This window comes from Mandrillus leucophaeus, unplaced genomic scaffold (genome assembly GCF_000951045.1).
Source record: "Mandrillus leucophaeus isolate KB7577 unplaced genomic scaffold, Mleu.le_1.0 Scaffold659, whole genome shotgun sequence".
In the NCBI taxonomy this organism is placed as follows: domain Eukaryota; kingdom Metazoa; phylum Chordata; class Mammalia; order Primates; family Cercopithecidae; genus Mandrillus; species Mandrillus leucophaeus.
Genome location: NW_012107130.1, coordinates 1,019,858 through 1,035,949, shown reverse-complemented (window position 1 = coordinate 1,035,949; position 16,092 = coordinate 1,019,858). Strand labels below are relative to the sequence as shown.

The window sequence follows — 16,092 nt, the reverse complement described above, 5'->3', positions numbered from 1 at the left end:
ATTTCAAAAATCAGTTTATAATAGTGTTTTAAGACATAAAATGCTTAAGAATAAATCTACCAAAAGACATCTAATACCTGTACATTGAAAATTATGGAAAAAATGATAAGAGTATTTAAAGAAAACTTAAAAATTGGAGAGCCAGGTGCAGTGCTGTAATCCTAGCACTTTGGGATGCTGAGGTGGAGAGGATCACTTGAGGCCAGGAGTTCAAGACCAGCCTAGGTAACACAGTGAGACCCTGTTTCTATAAAACATTTTTAAAAATTAGCCAGGCGTGGTGGTGCACGCCTGTAGTCCAACCAACTTGGGAGGCTGAGGCAGGAGGATCTCTTGAACTCAGGAATTCAAGGCTGCAGTGAGTTATGATTGTGCAATTGCACTTCAGCCTAGGTGGCAGAGTGACCCTGTCTCAAAAAAAAAAAAAAAAAAAAAAAAAAAAGAGATACGCCATGTTCTTGGATTGGAAGACTCAATATTGTAAAAAAGTAAATTCTTCCCCAAATTGATCTTTAGACTTTATGCAATCCCAAGCTCCTAGCAGGCTTTTCTGTAGAAATTCACAAGCTAGCTATAAAATGTGTGTGAAAATGTAAGTGACATACGTTAGTCCAGTCTTGAACAAGAAGAACGATCTTGCAGAACTTACACTCCTCACTTTCAAGTTTGCAAATCTTAAAGTAATCAAAATGGTGTGGTATTGGTCTAAGGATAATCAACTAAATAGATGAACTAGAATAAGAGTCTGTAAATTGACCCATACTTGTACAGTCAGCTGATTTTCAATAAAAGCAGCAAAGCAAAACAATAGGGAAAAAAAGGTCTTTTCAATAAATGTAGTGAAATAACTGGAAAAATAACCTGTGAAGAAAAATTTAACTTCAACTCTCACTCTTCACCATATACAAAATTTAATTTGAGATGGATCAGAGTCCTAAACATAGGCACTAAACTGTAAAGCTTTCAGAAGAAAGCACAGGACAATACCTTCAGGATGTGAGGGTAGACAAAGATTCCTCAGATAGGATACAGAAAGCAATAACCATTAAAAAATTTAACTTTTAAAATTAATTTAGTCGTTAAGTTTTTGAACTTTCATAATGAAATAATAGCTGACTTAGACAGAAATTGCAATATAGTAGTACAATGAGTTCCTGTATACCCTTCATTCAGATTATCCAAATGTTAACATTTTTACTGCATTTGCTTTTTCATTCTCTTAATTGATAGAAATTATTATATTATTTTTAATATTTTGAATGTAAGTGGCATCCGTGATGTCTCTTTACTTCTAAGCAACATTCTCTTATATAACTGTAGTTGAATTGTCAAAGTCTTATTATTAACATTAATATAATACTATTATTTAATCTATAGGCTTTGTTAAAATTTCACCAATTTTTCAACTAATATTCTTTATAGCAAAGAAAAATGTATGAATATATACATCAAAGTATCTGAAAGGTATTAATATCCTGGTTATAATATTTCTGGGTTCTATCATGCCTGTTTTTTAGTTTAGTCTTTTCGTTTATGTGTATTTTCTCACTTTTTTTTTCAACTTGTTGGTCAATTTTCATTAAAAACTTATTCCTTAAAGCTTTTTACAGTATTTTTTGAAAATTAATTTTTTTTACTGCATATATGGGTCTTCATTTAGTTTTTCAGTAAAGACAACTTATTTAGTTATCAGTGTCCCATCATTTGATAAGACCAACGGAGGGTTTGGATAGCAGCCAGCTGTTTTTGAATTGCTTGAAGAGAATCTTGTAAATTTGTAGTCCAGAGGTAATTCTGCGATTACTTCAATACTTAGAATTGCAATAGTGCTGTAAGTACTGATTCTCTTACAAGACCATGTATAAACCAAGGAGTCTTCTGTATTTTCCAGTCCCAAAACTGAACTAATAAAATAAAAAGATTCCCATTTTTTAGATGAAGTATTTAAAGGCTTTGGCTTTGGTCCCTCATATTTTCCTTTTTCTTTAGAGGCTCTGACTTCTCAGGCCTCTGACTCCTTGCGCCTTCATCCCTCTGAGTTCTTCCAGGATAAGGACTGTCTCCCAATTACTATAGTGATGAGCCAGAAAAATATCTGAATGCATGCTGTCACCGAAACAAACAACCTTGGGTTCAAGTTTGCCAGTGATTTTCTTCAGAAGCTTATAGAGGTGGACAGCGTTCCCTTGGGAGCACCAGCCAGGTTTATCCAGAGATGGCAGCGCCTCCTGCTCCTCATCATTCTCAAGCATCCGGAAAGGTCTCTGACTTGGTAAGTGGGAGAAGAAACCAGGCTTCAATGCATTTGTAATCACAATGTCAAAAAAGTCTGCAAAATCATTCCCAAGGATATATTCTCAGAGAAGTCTACAGTAATCACTGTGATAACTGGTAATTAACAGAGGATTTTTCCCAGCATTCTTTAGCTGTCGAAGCCATTTTTTCACAGATTCAGGACAACTGTGTAAATATCTGCCTGGATCTATTTTTACTTTTGGAAAATATATTCCACAGATTTCCTTAAAAGCTGACATTTTATAATTGTGTTGTATAGCAGCAACTATATCCTTCCAAAAATCAAATGTTTTTTGACCATTGTTTGTTGTTAAATAGTCCACCACCCTGGCACATAGAAGAGCTCCTGGCAGGTCAAAGTAGTTGTAAAAATAATACTTTCGTGGGCGGCAAGCCATTCCAGTGTCCGACAAGAAGTGCTTCCACTCTTTCTTGCCATATGTCTCTGCCAGCACCTCTGGAATCATCATCTTGGTGCCATGGCTTGCCCTGAGAACAGTGCCATTATCAGCAAGTTTAAGGAAGTTCCCATCTTCTAGATCCAATGCCAAACCCTTGCAACAGAAATTCCAATCCTCTGGGGTCACATTGAGCAATTCCTTATCATACCCCTTCTCCTTAACTAAGAACTGGGGAAAGCTATTATAAATGAGTGGGGCGCTCTCGGGCAGGTTGTAGCGACACAGGGTGTGGTCCAGGTAGAATCCGACCAAGTCGCAGGTGACCAGGGAGAAGAGCCGAGCCATGGCTGCACTAGGAGCACCTCGGCCTGGGAGGGTGCAAGCTTTTCTCACTTTTTAAAATGAATATGTTTTAATTTTGTAATAAGAAGCTACTATTAATAAATAAAAAATAAAGTGAAATGTGTGTATGTGAGAAGACACTATTAGGAAATCCACGGAATAGGCAAGCCACAGACAGAGAGAAAACATATGCAAACTATATATCTAACAAAGTACTTATGTCCAGGGTGCATAACAAATTCCTACAACTCAACAACAGAAAAACAAATGACCCAATTAGAAAATGGGCAAAAGACTTTGACAGATATTTCACAGAGAAAAGGAATATTAATGGCCAATAAGCAAGGGAAAAAGTGTTCAATATCACTAATTATCAGGAAAATGCAAATTACAGCCACTGCATGCATTAAAAGAGTTAAAATTTTAGTTAAATCAATTAAGGCTGGGCACAGCGGCTCATGCCTGTAATTCCAACACTTTGAGAGGCCAAGGCAGGAGGATCATGTGAGGCCAGGAGTTTGAGACCAGCCTGGGCAACACGGCAAGATCCTATCTCTACAAAAAATTAAAATTTAAAAATCAGATAGGTGTGGTGGCGTGCATCTATAGTCCCAGATACTCAGGAGGCTGAGGCAGAAGGATTGCTTGAGCCCAGGAGTTCAAGGCTGCAGCAAGCTATGATGGCACTGTGCTCCAGTCTGAGCAACAGAGCAAGACCCTGTCTCAAAACAAAAAAAAAAAAAGGAAGAAAATTATTTCCTAACAAGAATCCCAAACTCAGCAAAACTATCACAAGCAAATATAAAAAACACATTTTTAATTTATATCTGCAAATTTTGAAAATAATATTTCCTATGCACTCTTTCTCTAATAGGAGGATTTGCTTTTTGCAATTAAGGAGTAAACAAGAGAGGAAGACATGGAAACCAGGGTAATTTAACACAGAATAGAGACAAAAGGGTTTCCATAACGACAGAGGAAAGAAGCCTCAAGACCATAACAATGAGCACGTAGTGAGAAACAAATCCAGAATGGATTATGTCCTCAACTGCTGTAATAAAAAGTGCATAGGTAACATCTCCAATGGACAAATTGAGAAATAACAATATCCCTATATTAGTTTTTAGAAACAAGATAAATATATCCAAGAAGAGTTCAAATCTTTTGAAAGTGGCTGCCTTTTGAAAAAGAAACACCCGGCCGCTGGCCGGGTGCTGTGGCTCACGCCTGTAATCCCAGCACTTTGGGAAGCTCAGGTGGGCAGATCACTTGAGGTCAGGAGTTTGAGACCAGCCTGGTCAACATGGTGAAACCCCGTCTCTACTAAAAATACAGAAAAAAAAAAAAAAAAAAAAATTAACTGGGAGTGGTGCCTCACACCTGTAATCCCAGCTACTTGGGAGGCTGAGGCAGATGAATTGTTTGAACCTGGGAGACAGAGGTTGCAGTGAGCCAAGATCACGCCACTGCACCCCCGCCAGGGCCACAGAGCAAGACTCTGTCAGAAAGAAAGAGAGAGAGAGAGAGAGAGAGAGAGAGAGAGAAAGAGTCACCATAATTACATATTTAATTTTAAAAACTCAACAAACAAAATAATCCTTATCTCAAACAAAATTTATAAACCTTTACAGATATTCACTATCATACTCCCTCTCCATGATTCTTCTAAATGAATTCTATGACTCCTTTTGTTTTTGAAATATATTTTTAAGTCTTTTGTTAATCATATACTTTACCTGGTTTCTATGGGTTTCCATTACTCCTCCTGCTTTCAAAATGCTTTTCAAATATATATCGTCAGTCTTTTAAAGTTTGTTTACTTGTGAGTGCAAGGGCTTGCCTTTCTTATGGATCCTCAAACTACTCCTGAAAAGGTTTATGGGATAAACCTTAGATTGTGCTCAGGTGTGAAAGAGAATCAATTAATTACTTCTACCTGGAAGTTACCTGCGCCCCTTATCTCTTTCTGTAAGTATTTTTTATGTAAATGACCAAAGTCATATCTTAAAAATTGCCAGATGTATGATTTTATTTCCAAAACATTCTCTATTAAAAGACTGAAAACAATCCAAGTGTCCATCAGTCAGGGCCTGGTTAAATAAATTATGATGTATCTACCCAATGGAATATTATGTGGAATATTATGCAGTTATTAAAAAATCAGGAAGCTCTCTATGTACTGATGTAAAAACATATCTTGTTAAACGTTAAAAAGCAATGTGTAGTACAGTGTTTAGAGTGTTCTACTTTTGTGTAACAAAGGAGAAAGAGAGGAGAACATATATTTGCATAAACACTGGAAGAACATGCAAAAAAGCAGGTAAAATGGGATGGAAGGTGAGAGAGAATGAGACTTGTCAACGTACACCTTTTTTTTTTTTTTTTTTTTGAGATGGAATCTCATTCTATTGCCAGGCTGGAGTGCAATGGTGTGATCTTGGCTTACTTGCAACCTCCACCTCCCAGGTTCAAGCGATTCTCCTGCCTCAGCCTCCCAAGTAGCTGGGACTACAGGTGCACGCCACCACACCTGGCTAATTTTTGTATTTTTAGTAGAGAGGGGGTTTCACCATGTTGGCTGGGTTGGTCTTGATCTCTTGACCTTGTGATCTGCCTGCCTCAGCCTCTTAAAGTGCTGGGATTACAGGTGTGAGCCACTGTGCCTGGTCCAATGTACACCTTGGTATGTAGTTCTGAATTTTGAACCACGTGAATGTATCACCTTACTAAACAAGACGGCAGAAAGGACAAGGAAGTGGTTACCTTTGGAGGATCAGAAATAGAGGGAATGTATCAGGAGGCTGATGTTTTGCATTATAAGCATTTTTGGCACAATTTGAATTGTCAAATAATATGCAGATTATCTGGCATTCAGTGGATTACCATCAGAAGAATTAAAAAGAGCAATAGTTAAAAGTGGTTACTTCTAGGAAGTATGTCTGAAAATGGAGAGGAGTGAGGCAGGCGGATATTGCATTTCATTAAAAACCTGTGCTATTGCTTATTTTTAATCTTATGCCTGTGTTACTAGGATAAAAATCAAAATAGAACATCCCACTACCCCACCCCAGCAAAAAGAAGGCAGAAAATGGAAGCTTATATGGATAAAGAGAACGTATCTTCTAGTCACAAAGCGGGACTGTGTTTACTTTGTAAGCTTTCCTAGTCAAAACTGTCTCCTTAGTTCTGAGTTAAGACAATATATTTAACTAAAGCAACCAAGACGCAGCCTCTTCAACAGGAAAAGCAATGTCTGGTTATGATAAAGATACAATTAATCTTTTAAAAATATGTGTTGGAAACCATTCCATATCAGTTCATATAGACTAACATCATTTTTTAAAGCTGCTGCATAAATTCCATAGTGTAGAGAAACTGTAATTAAATTATTTCCCTTTTAGTGGACATTTCTGTTGTTACAAACAATGCCACAGTAAACATCCATGCACTCATAAATCATTGAGCTTATATGCAAGAAGAGATTCCTAGAAATGGAATTAGTGGATCAAAGAGCACATTCTATTTTCTAGATTTTCCACAATGAATATGTGGAAAATATAATATTCAGAAAAAAAAAAAGTAAGCTAAAAGAATTAACTGTAAGGTGAAGGTCCTGTTTTCTTAGTATTTTGTAGTCTGTCTGATACAAATTTTTACCCTTTCAGAAACAAAGGAAGAGGGCCTGGTTTGAAACAGATCATAGGGACTTGTCATGACTGGTTCATCGTAAACTAGAAAGTGTCACTGCCATCTCAGACACATGAAGACATATGTCTGGTAGGAAGCTGCTTTCTTTTTAATATTAAAACTTTGTTTTCATAGAATTTTGGCCAGGTGCAGTGGCTTAAGTCTGTAATCCAAGCACTTTGGGAAGCTGAAGCAGGAGGATCACTTGTGCCCAGGAGTTCAAGACCAGTCTGGGCAACATAGTAAGAGCCCATCTCTGCAAAAAATAAAAAATTAACTGGGCATGGTGGCGTGTGCCTGTGGGCCCAGCTACTCAGAATGCTAAGGTGGGAGGATCTCTTGAACCCAGGAGGTCAAGACTGCAGTGAGCTAGGATCGTGCCACTGCACTCCAGCCTGGGTGACAGAGCAAGACTCTGTCTCAAAAAAAAAAAAAAAAAAAAGACATTATTTTGAGATATTATTTGTTAAGGTTCACTTTGTTTTAATAGAATTCTCCGAACTATAATTCTAAAATGAAGTAAAATTCAAAGTAGAGCAATTATCTGTTATGTTTGTAAAACTTTGTTTTGCTTAACATCAAGTGGGATTTGGTAAAAGTCTTATTTTATTGGCAGGGTTCTAATTACTAAAAGACTTGAAGGCCCAAATTATAATGCCTCCAGTACGAATCCTAAGGACTATGGTATCATTACAATCCCTTGTATTTGGGTAGTATAGAGAATTAGAAAAAAACGAACACAAAAACTTCTTATTTTACGCAAGAACTGGGTGTTTTGCTTGAATTACCGGGATAATCGGTATAGCGCTCACATCTAATCATTGAGTTTTGCCTGTGTAGACACGGTTTAAAGAAACCTCTAAGATAAAACTTTAGTGAAATTATAGATCCCCAAAGATTAATTTCTCTCAGCAACAAGAAATGAGTACAACCTAAATGGTCTTACTGAAAGGTTGGAGCTAGGTGCTGGAAAGTTGAGGCAGGAAGCTATTCAAGATTCTCCTGTTGCGCCAACCCACCGCAGAATGGCTCTTTCATGTATTCCCTTGCACTTCCCCTTGTTCTTTTTCCACGGGTGGTATCATTGTGGGTGAACAGGGGAGGTTAGAATTAGAGTGAAGAAAAGGGTTGGTGTTTGATATGGTTGGGATATTTGTTCCCACCCAAATCTCATGTTGAAATGTAATTCCCAATATTGGAGGTGGGGTCTGGAGGGAGGTGATTGGATCATGTGGGAGGAATTTTCTCATGAACAGTTCAGCACCATCCCCTTGGTGTTGTCTTCCTGATAGTGAGTGAATTCTCGTGAGATCTGGTTGTTTAAAAGAGTGCTGGCATCCCCCACTTCTCTCCCGTTCTCCTGCTTTTGTCATGTGATGTACTTGTTCCCGCTTTGCCTTCCACCACGATTGTGAGCTCCCTGAGGCTCCCCAGAAACCGAGTAGATGCCAGCACCATGTTTCTTGTATGGCCTGTAGAACTGTGAGCCAATCAAATGTCTTTTCTTTATAAATTAAACAGTCTCAGGTATTCTTTCTTTCTTTTTTTTTTTTTGAGACAGAGTCTTGTTCTGTTGCCCAGGCTGGAGTGCAGTGGCATGACCTTGGCTCACTGCAACCTCCACCTCCCAGGTCCAAGCGATTCTCCTGCCTCAGCCTCCCAAGTAGCTGGGATTACAGGTGCCCACCACCACGTCTGGCTAATTTTTTTATTTTTAATAGAGACGGGGTTTGTCATGTTGGCCAGGCTGGTCTTGAACTCCTGACCTCATGTGGTCCACCCGCCTAATTTATCCAAAATATATATATATACTTCTTTGTTCAATTTTATTATTTTTAGTTGCCTAATTCTGTTTAAGATAAGGTTAATAATTAAATTTGATTTTGTTCTCGAAGCAGACACCCAGTGATTATGGCATAGATGAGTAACAGGAATTCAAGTGTGAGGATAGCAGGTTGCATATGATCGTATGTCCCTGGGAAACCTGACAGCGGAGGCTTTCCTAGAGATAGCCAGATCTAATGCTGAGCCTGTGAGCACAACTGGATTAAAAGGCCTCTATTCTCAGACCTGGGGTTTTGAAGGATCCACAGGTACAGTTGTCCAAGCACTTGAACGACTCTAGTGGTTTCAGCCTGTCATGGGCATAGGGAAACATCTTGAGCTGGGAGAAGAAGGATGCTCAGTTGACATGTCAATCAGCTGGATCTCCAGCCACCTAAGCCCATGGGTGGATGAACTCACCTATCCAGCAGGGAATACCAGCTAGGAATGAAAGTCACTGGGTCAAGTAGGGATGGTACCACTTGAGAAAAAGGCAAAACAAAAGGTAAGTGGAAAGCAATCCCTCACCTGAGATGCCCACGAAATAAGAATGGAGATGATCAATAGCTAGGCCTGACTTAACTACACAATTATTCAGAAACTGAAAAATTATATGTGAAAATTTTATTCTACCTTAAAACCTATATTTGTACACTTACTATTCTGACTTAAGACTAAAGACTTTTCTTCAAGTGTGAACATGCTGATGAGCATTTCTCCTCATCCTTCTTGTATACACAGCACATATGTGCTTCATCTGATTACTAGTTCCTGTTTATTTAAAGTGGATGAAGAACTTAGGAAACATGGGCAAAGAAATCTGAGAGCAGACTCCTTCTAGATTTTCATCTTTCCCTCATCCTTACCAATGTTTCAACCATGGCTAAGTTGACAGTGATGTTTTTAGCAACTTGAGTCATTTAATAATAATTTCTATAACATTAAAGTCCATTTTTATGAAACACTTTTTCATACCCATATCTAGTCAATTTATGTAATATTTAGTTATACAATAATGTAATTATAGTAACTGGAGTTATCAGTTTTGAGGACAAACTCAGCTGACTTGTGGAAGGCATATAACCTAAACGGAGGAGACAGAAGTACTCAATGCTGGCCTGAGAGAAGCCTTCCATCCTCCCACGTGCAGAAACTTTGAGCATTAGTGAGCACATTTCACAGAGAGAACAGAAAGCACCTGCTAGTCCACCTGATTGGGTTAATAGAGTTTGATCAAGAGACTTCTTATTGGACCCAGCTCACCTCTCTGCCACACTCAATCTTAGTAGAACCCTGCTCCTAAGAGACTGCCTCTTGCTCTGGAAAGCTGTTTTGAACCTGGATCTTATCTATCAGCTTCAAGCATGCCAAGTGTGATGGGTTGGCTTTTAGATGTGCCCAGTGATCCCAGTCTCCTGGAATTCACACCTTGTGTAATCTCTCCCCTCCATGTGGGTAAGACCTGTGACTTGCTTCTTACCAATAGAATGTGACAGGGGTGATGGGATGTCACTTCCATGATTATATTACATAGGATTGCAACTTCCATCTGGCTGGCAGACTTTCTCTCTCTCAACTTACATGCTTTGATGAAACAAGCAGCCATTAGGGAGGCCTATGTAACAAGGAAATAAGGTGAGACTCTGGCTAATAGACCACAAGGAACTGAGTCCTGACAGCAACCATGAGATCTTGGAAGTGGATCCTTCCCCAGTTGAGTCTCAGATGAGACCCCAGCACCAGCCAACACTTGACTGCAGCTAAGAGGACACAGCTAAGCTATGCCTGGACTCCAGAAGCATGAGATAATAAATACGTGTGTTCTTTTAAGCTGCTTTTTAAAAAATGCAGGGCTAAATACCAATACTGCCTTGTTCAGAATATTTGATTTTATGTCTTCCTCAAGGGAACTAATATTGTTACACACACCAGTAAACAGTAAGATATGGTGAATACTTCCTTCAAAGGTTTTTATAAAGTGAAGCATTTATAGGTGAAATGATATGCTGTCTGGGATTTGCTTTAAAATCGTTCAGCAGCTGGGCATATTGGCTCACGCCTATAATCTCAGCACTTTGGGGGACTGAGGTGGGCGTATCACCTGAGGTCAGGAGTTCGAGACCAGCCTGGCCAACATGGTAAAACCCCATCTCTATTACAAATACAAAAATTAGCCAGGTGTGGTGTGGCATGCCTGTAATCCCAGCTACTGGGGAGGGTGAGGAAGGAGAATTACTTGAGCCCAAGAGGTGGAGGTTGCAGTGAACCGAGATTACACCACTGCACTCCAGCCTGGGTGACAGAGTGAGACTCTGTCTCAAAAAAAATAAAAAATAAAAAATCGTTCAGCAGGAGGAGGACAGGATGGGTTGGGGTTCAGAAGAATTGGGGGAATATCAATGAAACAAGTTTGGGAAGTTTGAGCAATGTATTGGTGTTTTTTTGTTTTTGTTTTTGTTTTTGTTTTTGAGACAGAGTCTCCTCTGTCACCCAGGCTGGAGTGCAGTGGCGTGATTTTGGCTCACTGCAACCTCTGCCTCCAGGATTCAAGCGATTCTTTTGCCTCAGCCTTCCGAGTAGCTGAGACTACAGGCGCACACCACCATGCCTGGCTAATTTTTGAATTTTCAGTAGAGACAGGTTTTGCCATGTTCACTAGGCTGGTCTCAAACTCCTGACTTCAAGTGATCCACTTGCCTTGGCCTCCCAAAGTGCTGGGATCACAGGCATGAGCCACCGTGCCTGGCCTGTGTAGGTAATTATTAAAGTGATGTGATGTGTACATAGTGGTTCACCATCTTATTCTGTCTACTTTTGTATATGTTTGAAAATTTCCATAATAAAGCAAAACAATTTCTGTAATGTGACACTGTTCTGCAAAAATAACAATAAATAATGAGTGTTACTAAATCCTGTGTTAAATATTGTACAGTGTAATGGAAATTATTTTTTTCAGACACTGTTTATACATGCAAGTTAGGGCATTGTTAATTATCCAGTTTTGGAGAGGGAGGGGTCCAAGACTGAAGCTTTTTAAGTGCATTTTGGTTGTTCAAGCTCTATGCCATCAATGATGATATTAATCGGCAATGACTTTGTATAGAAAATTTATGTAGCCAGCTGGGCCAGTGGCTTGCGCCTGTAATCCCAGCACTTTGGGAGGCCAAGGCAGGCGAATCACTTGAGCTCAGGAGTTTGAGACCAGCCTGGCCAACCTGGTGAAACCCTGTCTCTACTAAAAATGCAAAAATTAGCCAGGTATGGGGGCGCACACCTATAATCCCAGCTACTCGGGAGGCTGAAGCAGGAGAATTGCTTGAACCCAGGAGGCAAAGGTTGCAGTGAGCCAAGATCACATCACTGCACTCAAGCCTGGGCGACAGAGTGATATTCTGTCTCAAAAAATTTTTTAAAAGAAAGTTTAAATAGAAAAAGTCACAAACATATTGACTATACGTAGACACCATACATGTATATATGTGTGTATATATAGCTATACTGTGTACATATACATAATATATAGGTATATTATGAAAATAAAATATTCTGGATTTATTATTTAATATAATTTTGCAGATAGTTCTTCACTTCTGATAACATTGTTTTTCTCCTATAAAAGTGGGCACAATCCTTCCTGTTCATTCATTCACTGAAAAAATATTTACTTATTGGGTGCCAAACTCTGTATTAGGCAATATTTAATATCTAAATATAAGCCACACATATATAAGGCTAGTAACATAAATAAAACAGAAGATGGTACTATAACGAAACAAACAGTTTCTGTGGAAAGTTTCACCAAACTTGGGGAAAGCCTAGAGTGAAAATTAAAGTAACTCGATTCTTCTCAGAACCAGCACATTCAATAGAATGGGGACAAATGAGGCCTTCCATTTAGCAAGAAAAGCCTCTCTTTTATTGCCTTTTAAAAGTATTTCATGGCCGGGCGCGGTGGCTCAAGCCTGTAATCCCAGCACTTTGGGAGGCCGAGACGGGCGGATCACGAGGTCAGGAGATCAAGACTATCCTGGCTAACCTGGTGAAACCCCGTCTCTACTAAAAAATACAAAAAAACTAGCCGGGTGAGGTGGCGGGCGCCTGTAGTCCCAGCTACTCGGGAGGCTGAGGCAGGAGAATGGTGTAAACCCGGGAGGCGGAGCTTGCAGTGAGCTGAGATCCGGCCACTGCACTCCAGCCTGGGCAACAAGAGCGAGACTCCGTCTCAAAAAAAAAAAAAAAAAGTATTTCATTCAGTCACTAAGTCATTCAACAAATATTATTGAATATGTGTACTATGATAATCAAGGAGCTTATTGTTTGGTAAGAAAGAAGTGGAAATTCCTTAAAGTCCAGCCTTCAGGAAGAAAGTGGCATTTTTGAGCAAGATCCTTAAGCACAGGACTTCTTTACAGAGGCTTGAAATTACCTTTCGAGAAGGAAATGATTGGGCAGGAAATGATATTAATGGAAATGAAAGCATGTGCACAGTCCGTTGCAAAGCTTCTTATGTATATGGTCTCATTTGATTCTCATTCAATATTCAAGAAATATTGTCTATCCACACAAAAGCTTACTTGAATGAAACTGATAGTAAAGCCACCAGTTAAATCTTGCTAACAAGACATTCCTGTTATAAGGAAGCAAATGACTGTTGTCTCTGGCTTTGTAGGTCCCATATGATGGGGTGCAAAGCTCTGTATTAGTCACTATTAAATATCTAAATATAAGTCACACATAGATCTTCACATGAATGGATATTTGCTCCAATAGAGAAAAAATGAATAAACTTTATCCAGTGTATTACTTGTTTTAATGTAGGTGACTGAAAGAAGTGGAAATAGGCCAGAGAAGAGTAAAGGAAAAAAAAAAGAAGCTCTATGAATGTAAATGTGCCCTTTTCCTGCAATAAAAACTCATGTTTATAACACACCTTAGAGTTACAAAATGCTGCTGCGTGTGCATTGCTTTATTTAATCTTCTCATAACTACCCCCATGTGGAAAGTATTTCCTTTTTTTTTTTTTTTGAGACGGAGTCTTGCTCTGTCGCCCAGGCTGGAGTGCAGTGGTGCAATCTCCACTCGCTGCAAGCTCCGCTTCCCGGGTTCACGCCATTCTCCTGACTCAGCCTCCGGTGTAGCTGGGACTAGAGGTGCCTGCCACCGTGCCCAGCTAATTTTTTTTTTTTTTTGTATTTTTAGTAAAGACGGGGTTTCACCGTGTTAGCCAGGATGGTCTCGATCTCCTGACCTCATGATCCACCCATCTCGGCCTCCCAAAGTGCTGGGATTACAGGCGTGAGCCACCGTGCCTGGCCTATTTCCATTTTTTTACAGACCAACAATTTATTTTATTTTGTTTTTATTTTTTCCTATTTATTTCTTTTAAAAATTTTTCAATTTTTTTTGTGGGTACATAGTAGGTATATATGTTTATGGGGTACATGAGGTGTTTTGATACAGGCATGCAAAGAGGATCATGAAGAATGGGGTCTCCATCCCTGAAGCATTTACAAATTGAGTTGCAAACAACCCAGTTACACTTTTTTATTTTAAAATGTGCGATTGTTATTGGCTATAGTCACCCTGTTGTGCTATCAAATTGTAGGTCTTATTCATTCTTTCTATTTTTTGTACCCATTAACCATACTCACTTCTCCTACCAGCCTCCTACTACCATTTCCAGTCTCTGGTAACCATCCTTCTACTTTCTATGTCCATGAGTTCAATTGTTTTGATTTCTAGATCTCACAAATAAGTGAGAACATGAGATGTTTGTCTTCCTGTACCTGGCTTATTTCACTTAACATAATGATCTCCAGTTCCATCCATGGTATGTCCATTTCAAAATATGAAAACAGAGATTCAACAATGTGGAGCACTTTGCCCAGTGTCACACAGCAAGCAAGTGATAAGAGTCAGGACTCAGACCCTCGACTTCTAACTCTGTTGTAGACACTGAGATCTACCACCTGAATCCTTCCTTAAGGAAGGACATGCTGCCCAGTTATGGGAAGTTTGATTAGCAAACATCCTCCACCTTTCTGTCAGCTCCTTCCACAGCTGCAGAGAGTCACCTTACCCCAAGGTCACACCTTTCCTGGGACAGCCTGCTTCTGGTGAGTGAGAGAGGGAGGGCTATAAAGGCAAGGCCATTTTGGCTTTAGATGGGGCACTTGAACGAGCATTATTTGTTCCAGAGTTTCCTACTGGGTTGGCCAAGGCTTTGTTGGACCTGCACAGTAGTTCGTCTTCTCCCTCTGCCCAATAGTGTTTCTTCCCTCTTCCTTGCACAAATGTTTATCCCTAACAAATATCTTGTACCCCAAATTTCATTTCCATGCCTGCTTCTGCAGAACCCTGTGACAGTTGATACTGGGAGCGTTCTGAGAAAGCAGCCAATAGGATGGACTTTTGGAGTCAGATCACTCACCTCTCAGGTGAAAATGAGAACCCCTTATTCACTAGTGAGGAGTACAGATGGCACCAGGAAGCAGTCTGATTGTTTAAACTTTCACCTGAGGTGCATTGGAAATGCATTATGGGTGTGATACAGAAGGCATTTGAAATATAGGGAGGGAATATTAACTATGTAGCTGACAAGATCAGATGACTAAAGATTTAATTAACTGCTGAGGGTAATAGGCAATTGAAAGCCAGGTGCAAAAGCTGAGAAGGCCTCTGTGATTATATACAAAAGAGCTCTTTTGCCTGGTTCAGTGGCTCATGCCTATAATCCTGGCACTTTTGGAGGCTAAGGTGGGAGGATTGCTTGAGGCCAGGGTTTTGGGACCAGCCTGAGCAACAAAACAAGACCCTGCCTCTACAAAAAATTTTAAAAAATCAGCTGGGGGTGATGGCGCATGCCTGTGGTCCCAGCTACTCAGGAGGTGGCAGTGGAAGGATTGCTTGAGTCAGGAATTTGAGGCTGCAGTGAGCTAAGATCACGCCACTGCACTCCAGTCTGGGTGACAGAGAGACACCCTGTCTCAAAAAAAATAAATAAGTAAATAAAAATAAAAATTAGAAAGCTATTTCATCTCCTATGAGGAGGGCAGAGTACTCTGGGAACTAAACCTAGGACTCAATAGTCAGAGTGGCTGGACTTCTACTAAGGTTAAATACCCAACCAAGGCAAGGCCTGCCAAGAGCAGCTTGGTGGGGGAGACCCTAACCCAGTGGCGCTAGAGGAATTAAAGACACACACACAGAAATATAGAGGTGTGGAGTGGGAAATCAGGGGTCTCACAGCCTTCAGAGCTGAGAGCCTTGAACAGAGATTTACCTATGTATTTATTGACAGCAAGCCAGTGATAAGTATTGTTTCTATAGATTATAGATTTAAAGTATACCTTATGGGAAACAAAGGGATGGGCAGAAATAAAGGGATGGGTCTGGATACTTAACTGCAGCAGGAGCATCTCCTTAAGGCACAGATCGCTCATGCTATTGTTTGTGGTTTAAGAACACCTTTAAGTGGTTTTTCGCCCTGGGTGGGCCAGGTGTTCCTTGCCCTCATTCCCGTAAACCCACAACTTTCCAGCAT

The 16,092-nt window shown here is 39.8% G+C and overlaps 1 pseudogene across 1 annotated transcript; it reads right to left on the bottom strand.

Annotated features, from left to right (window-relative positions):
* Positions 1-1,678: 1,678 nt before the first annotated feature.
* LOC105554746 lies at positions 1,679-3,073 on the bottom strand (annotated as a pseudogene). The gene has a single exon (XR_001008372.1). The product of XR_001008372.1 is annotated as a 5'-nucleotidase domain-containing protein 1 pseudogene (transcript).
* Between the last annotated feature and the right edge of the window lie 13,019 nt (positions 3,074-16,092).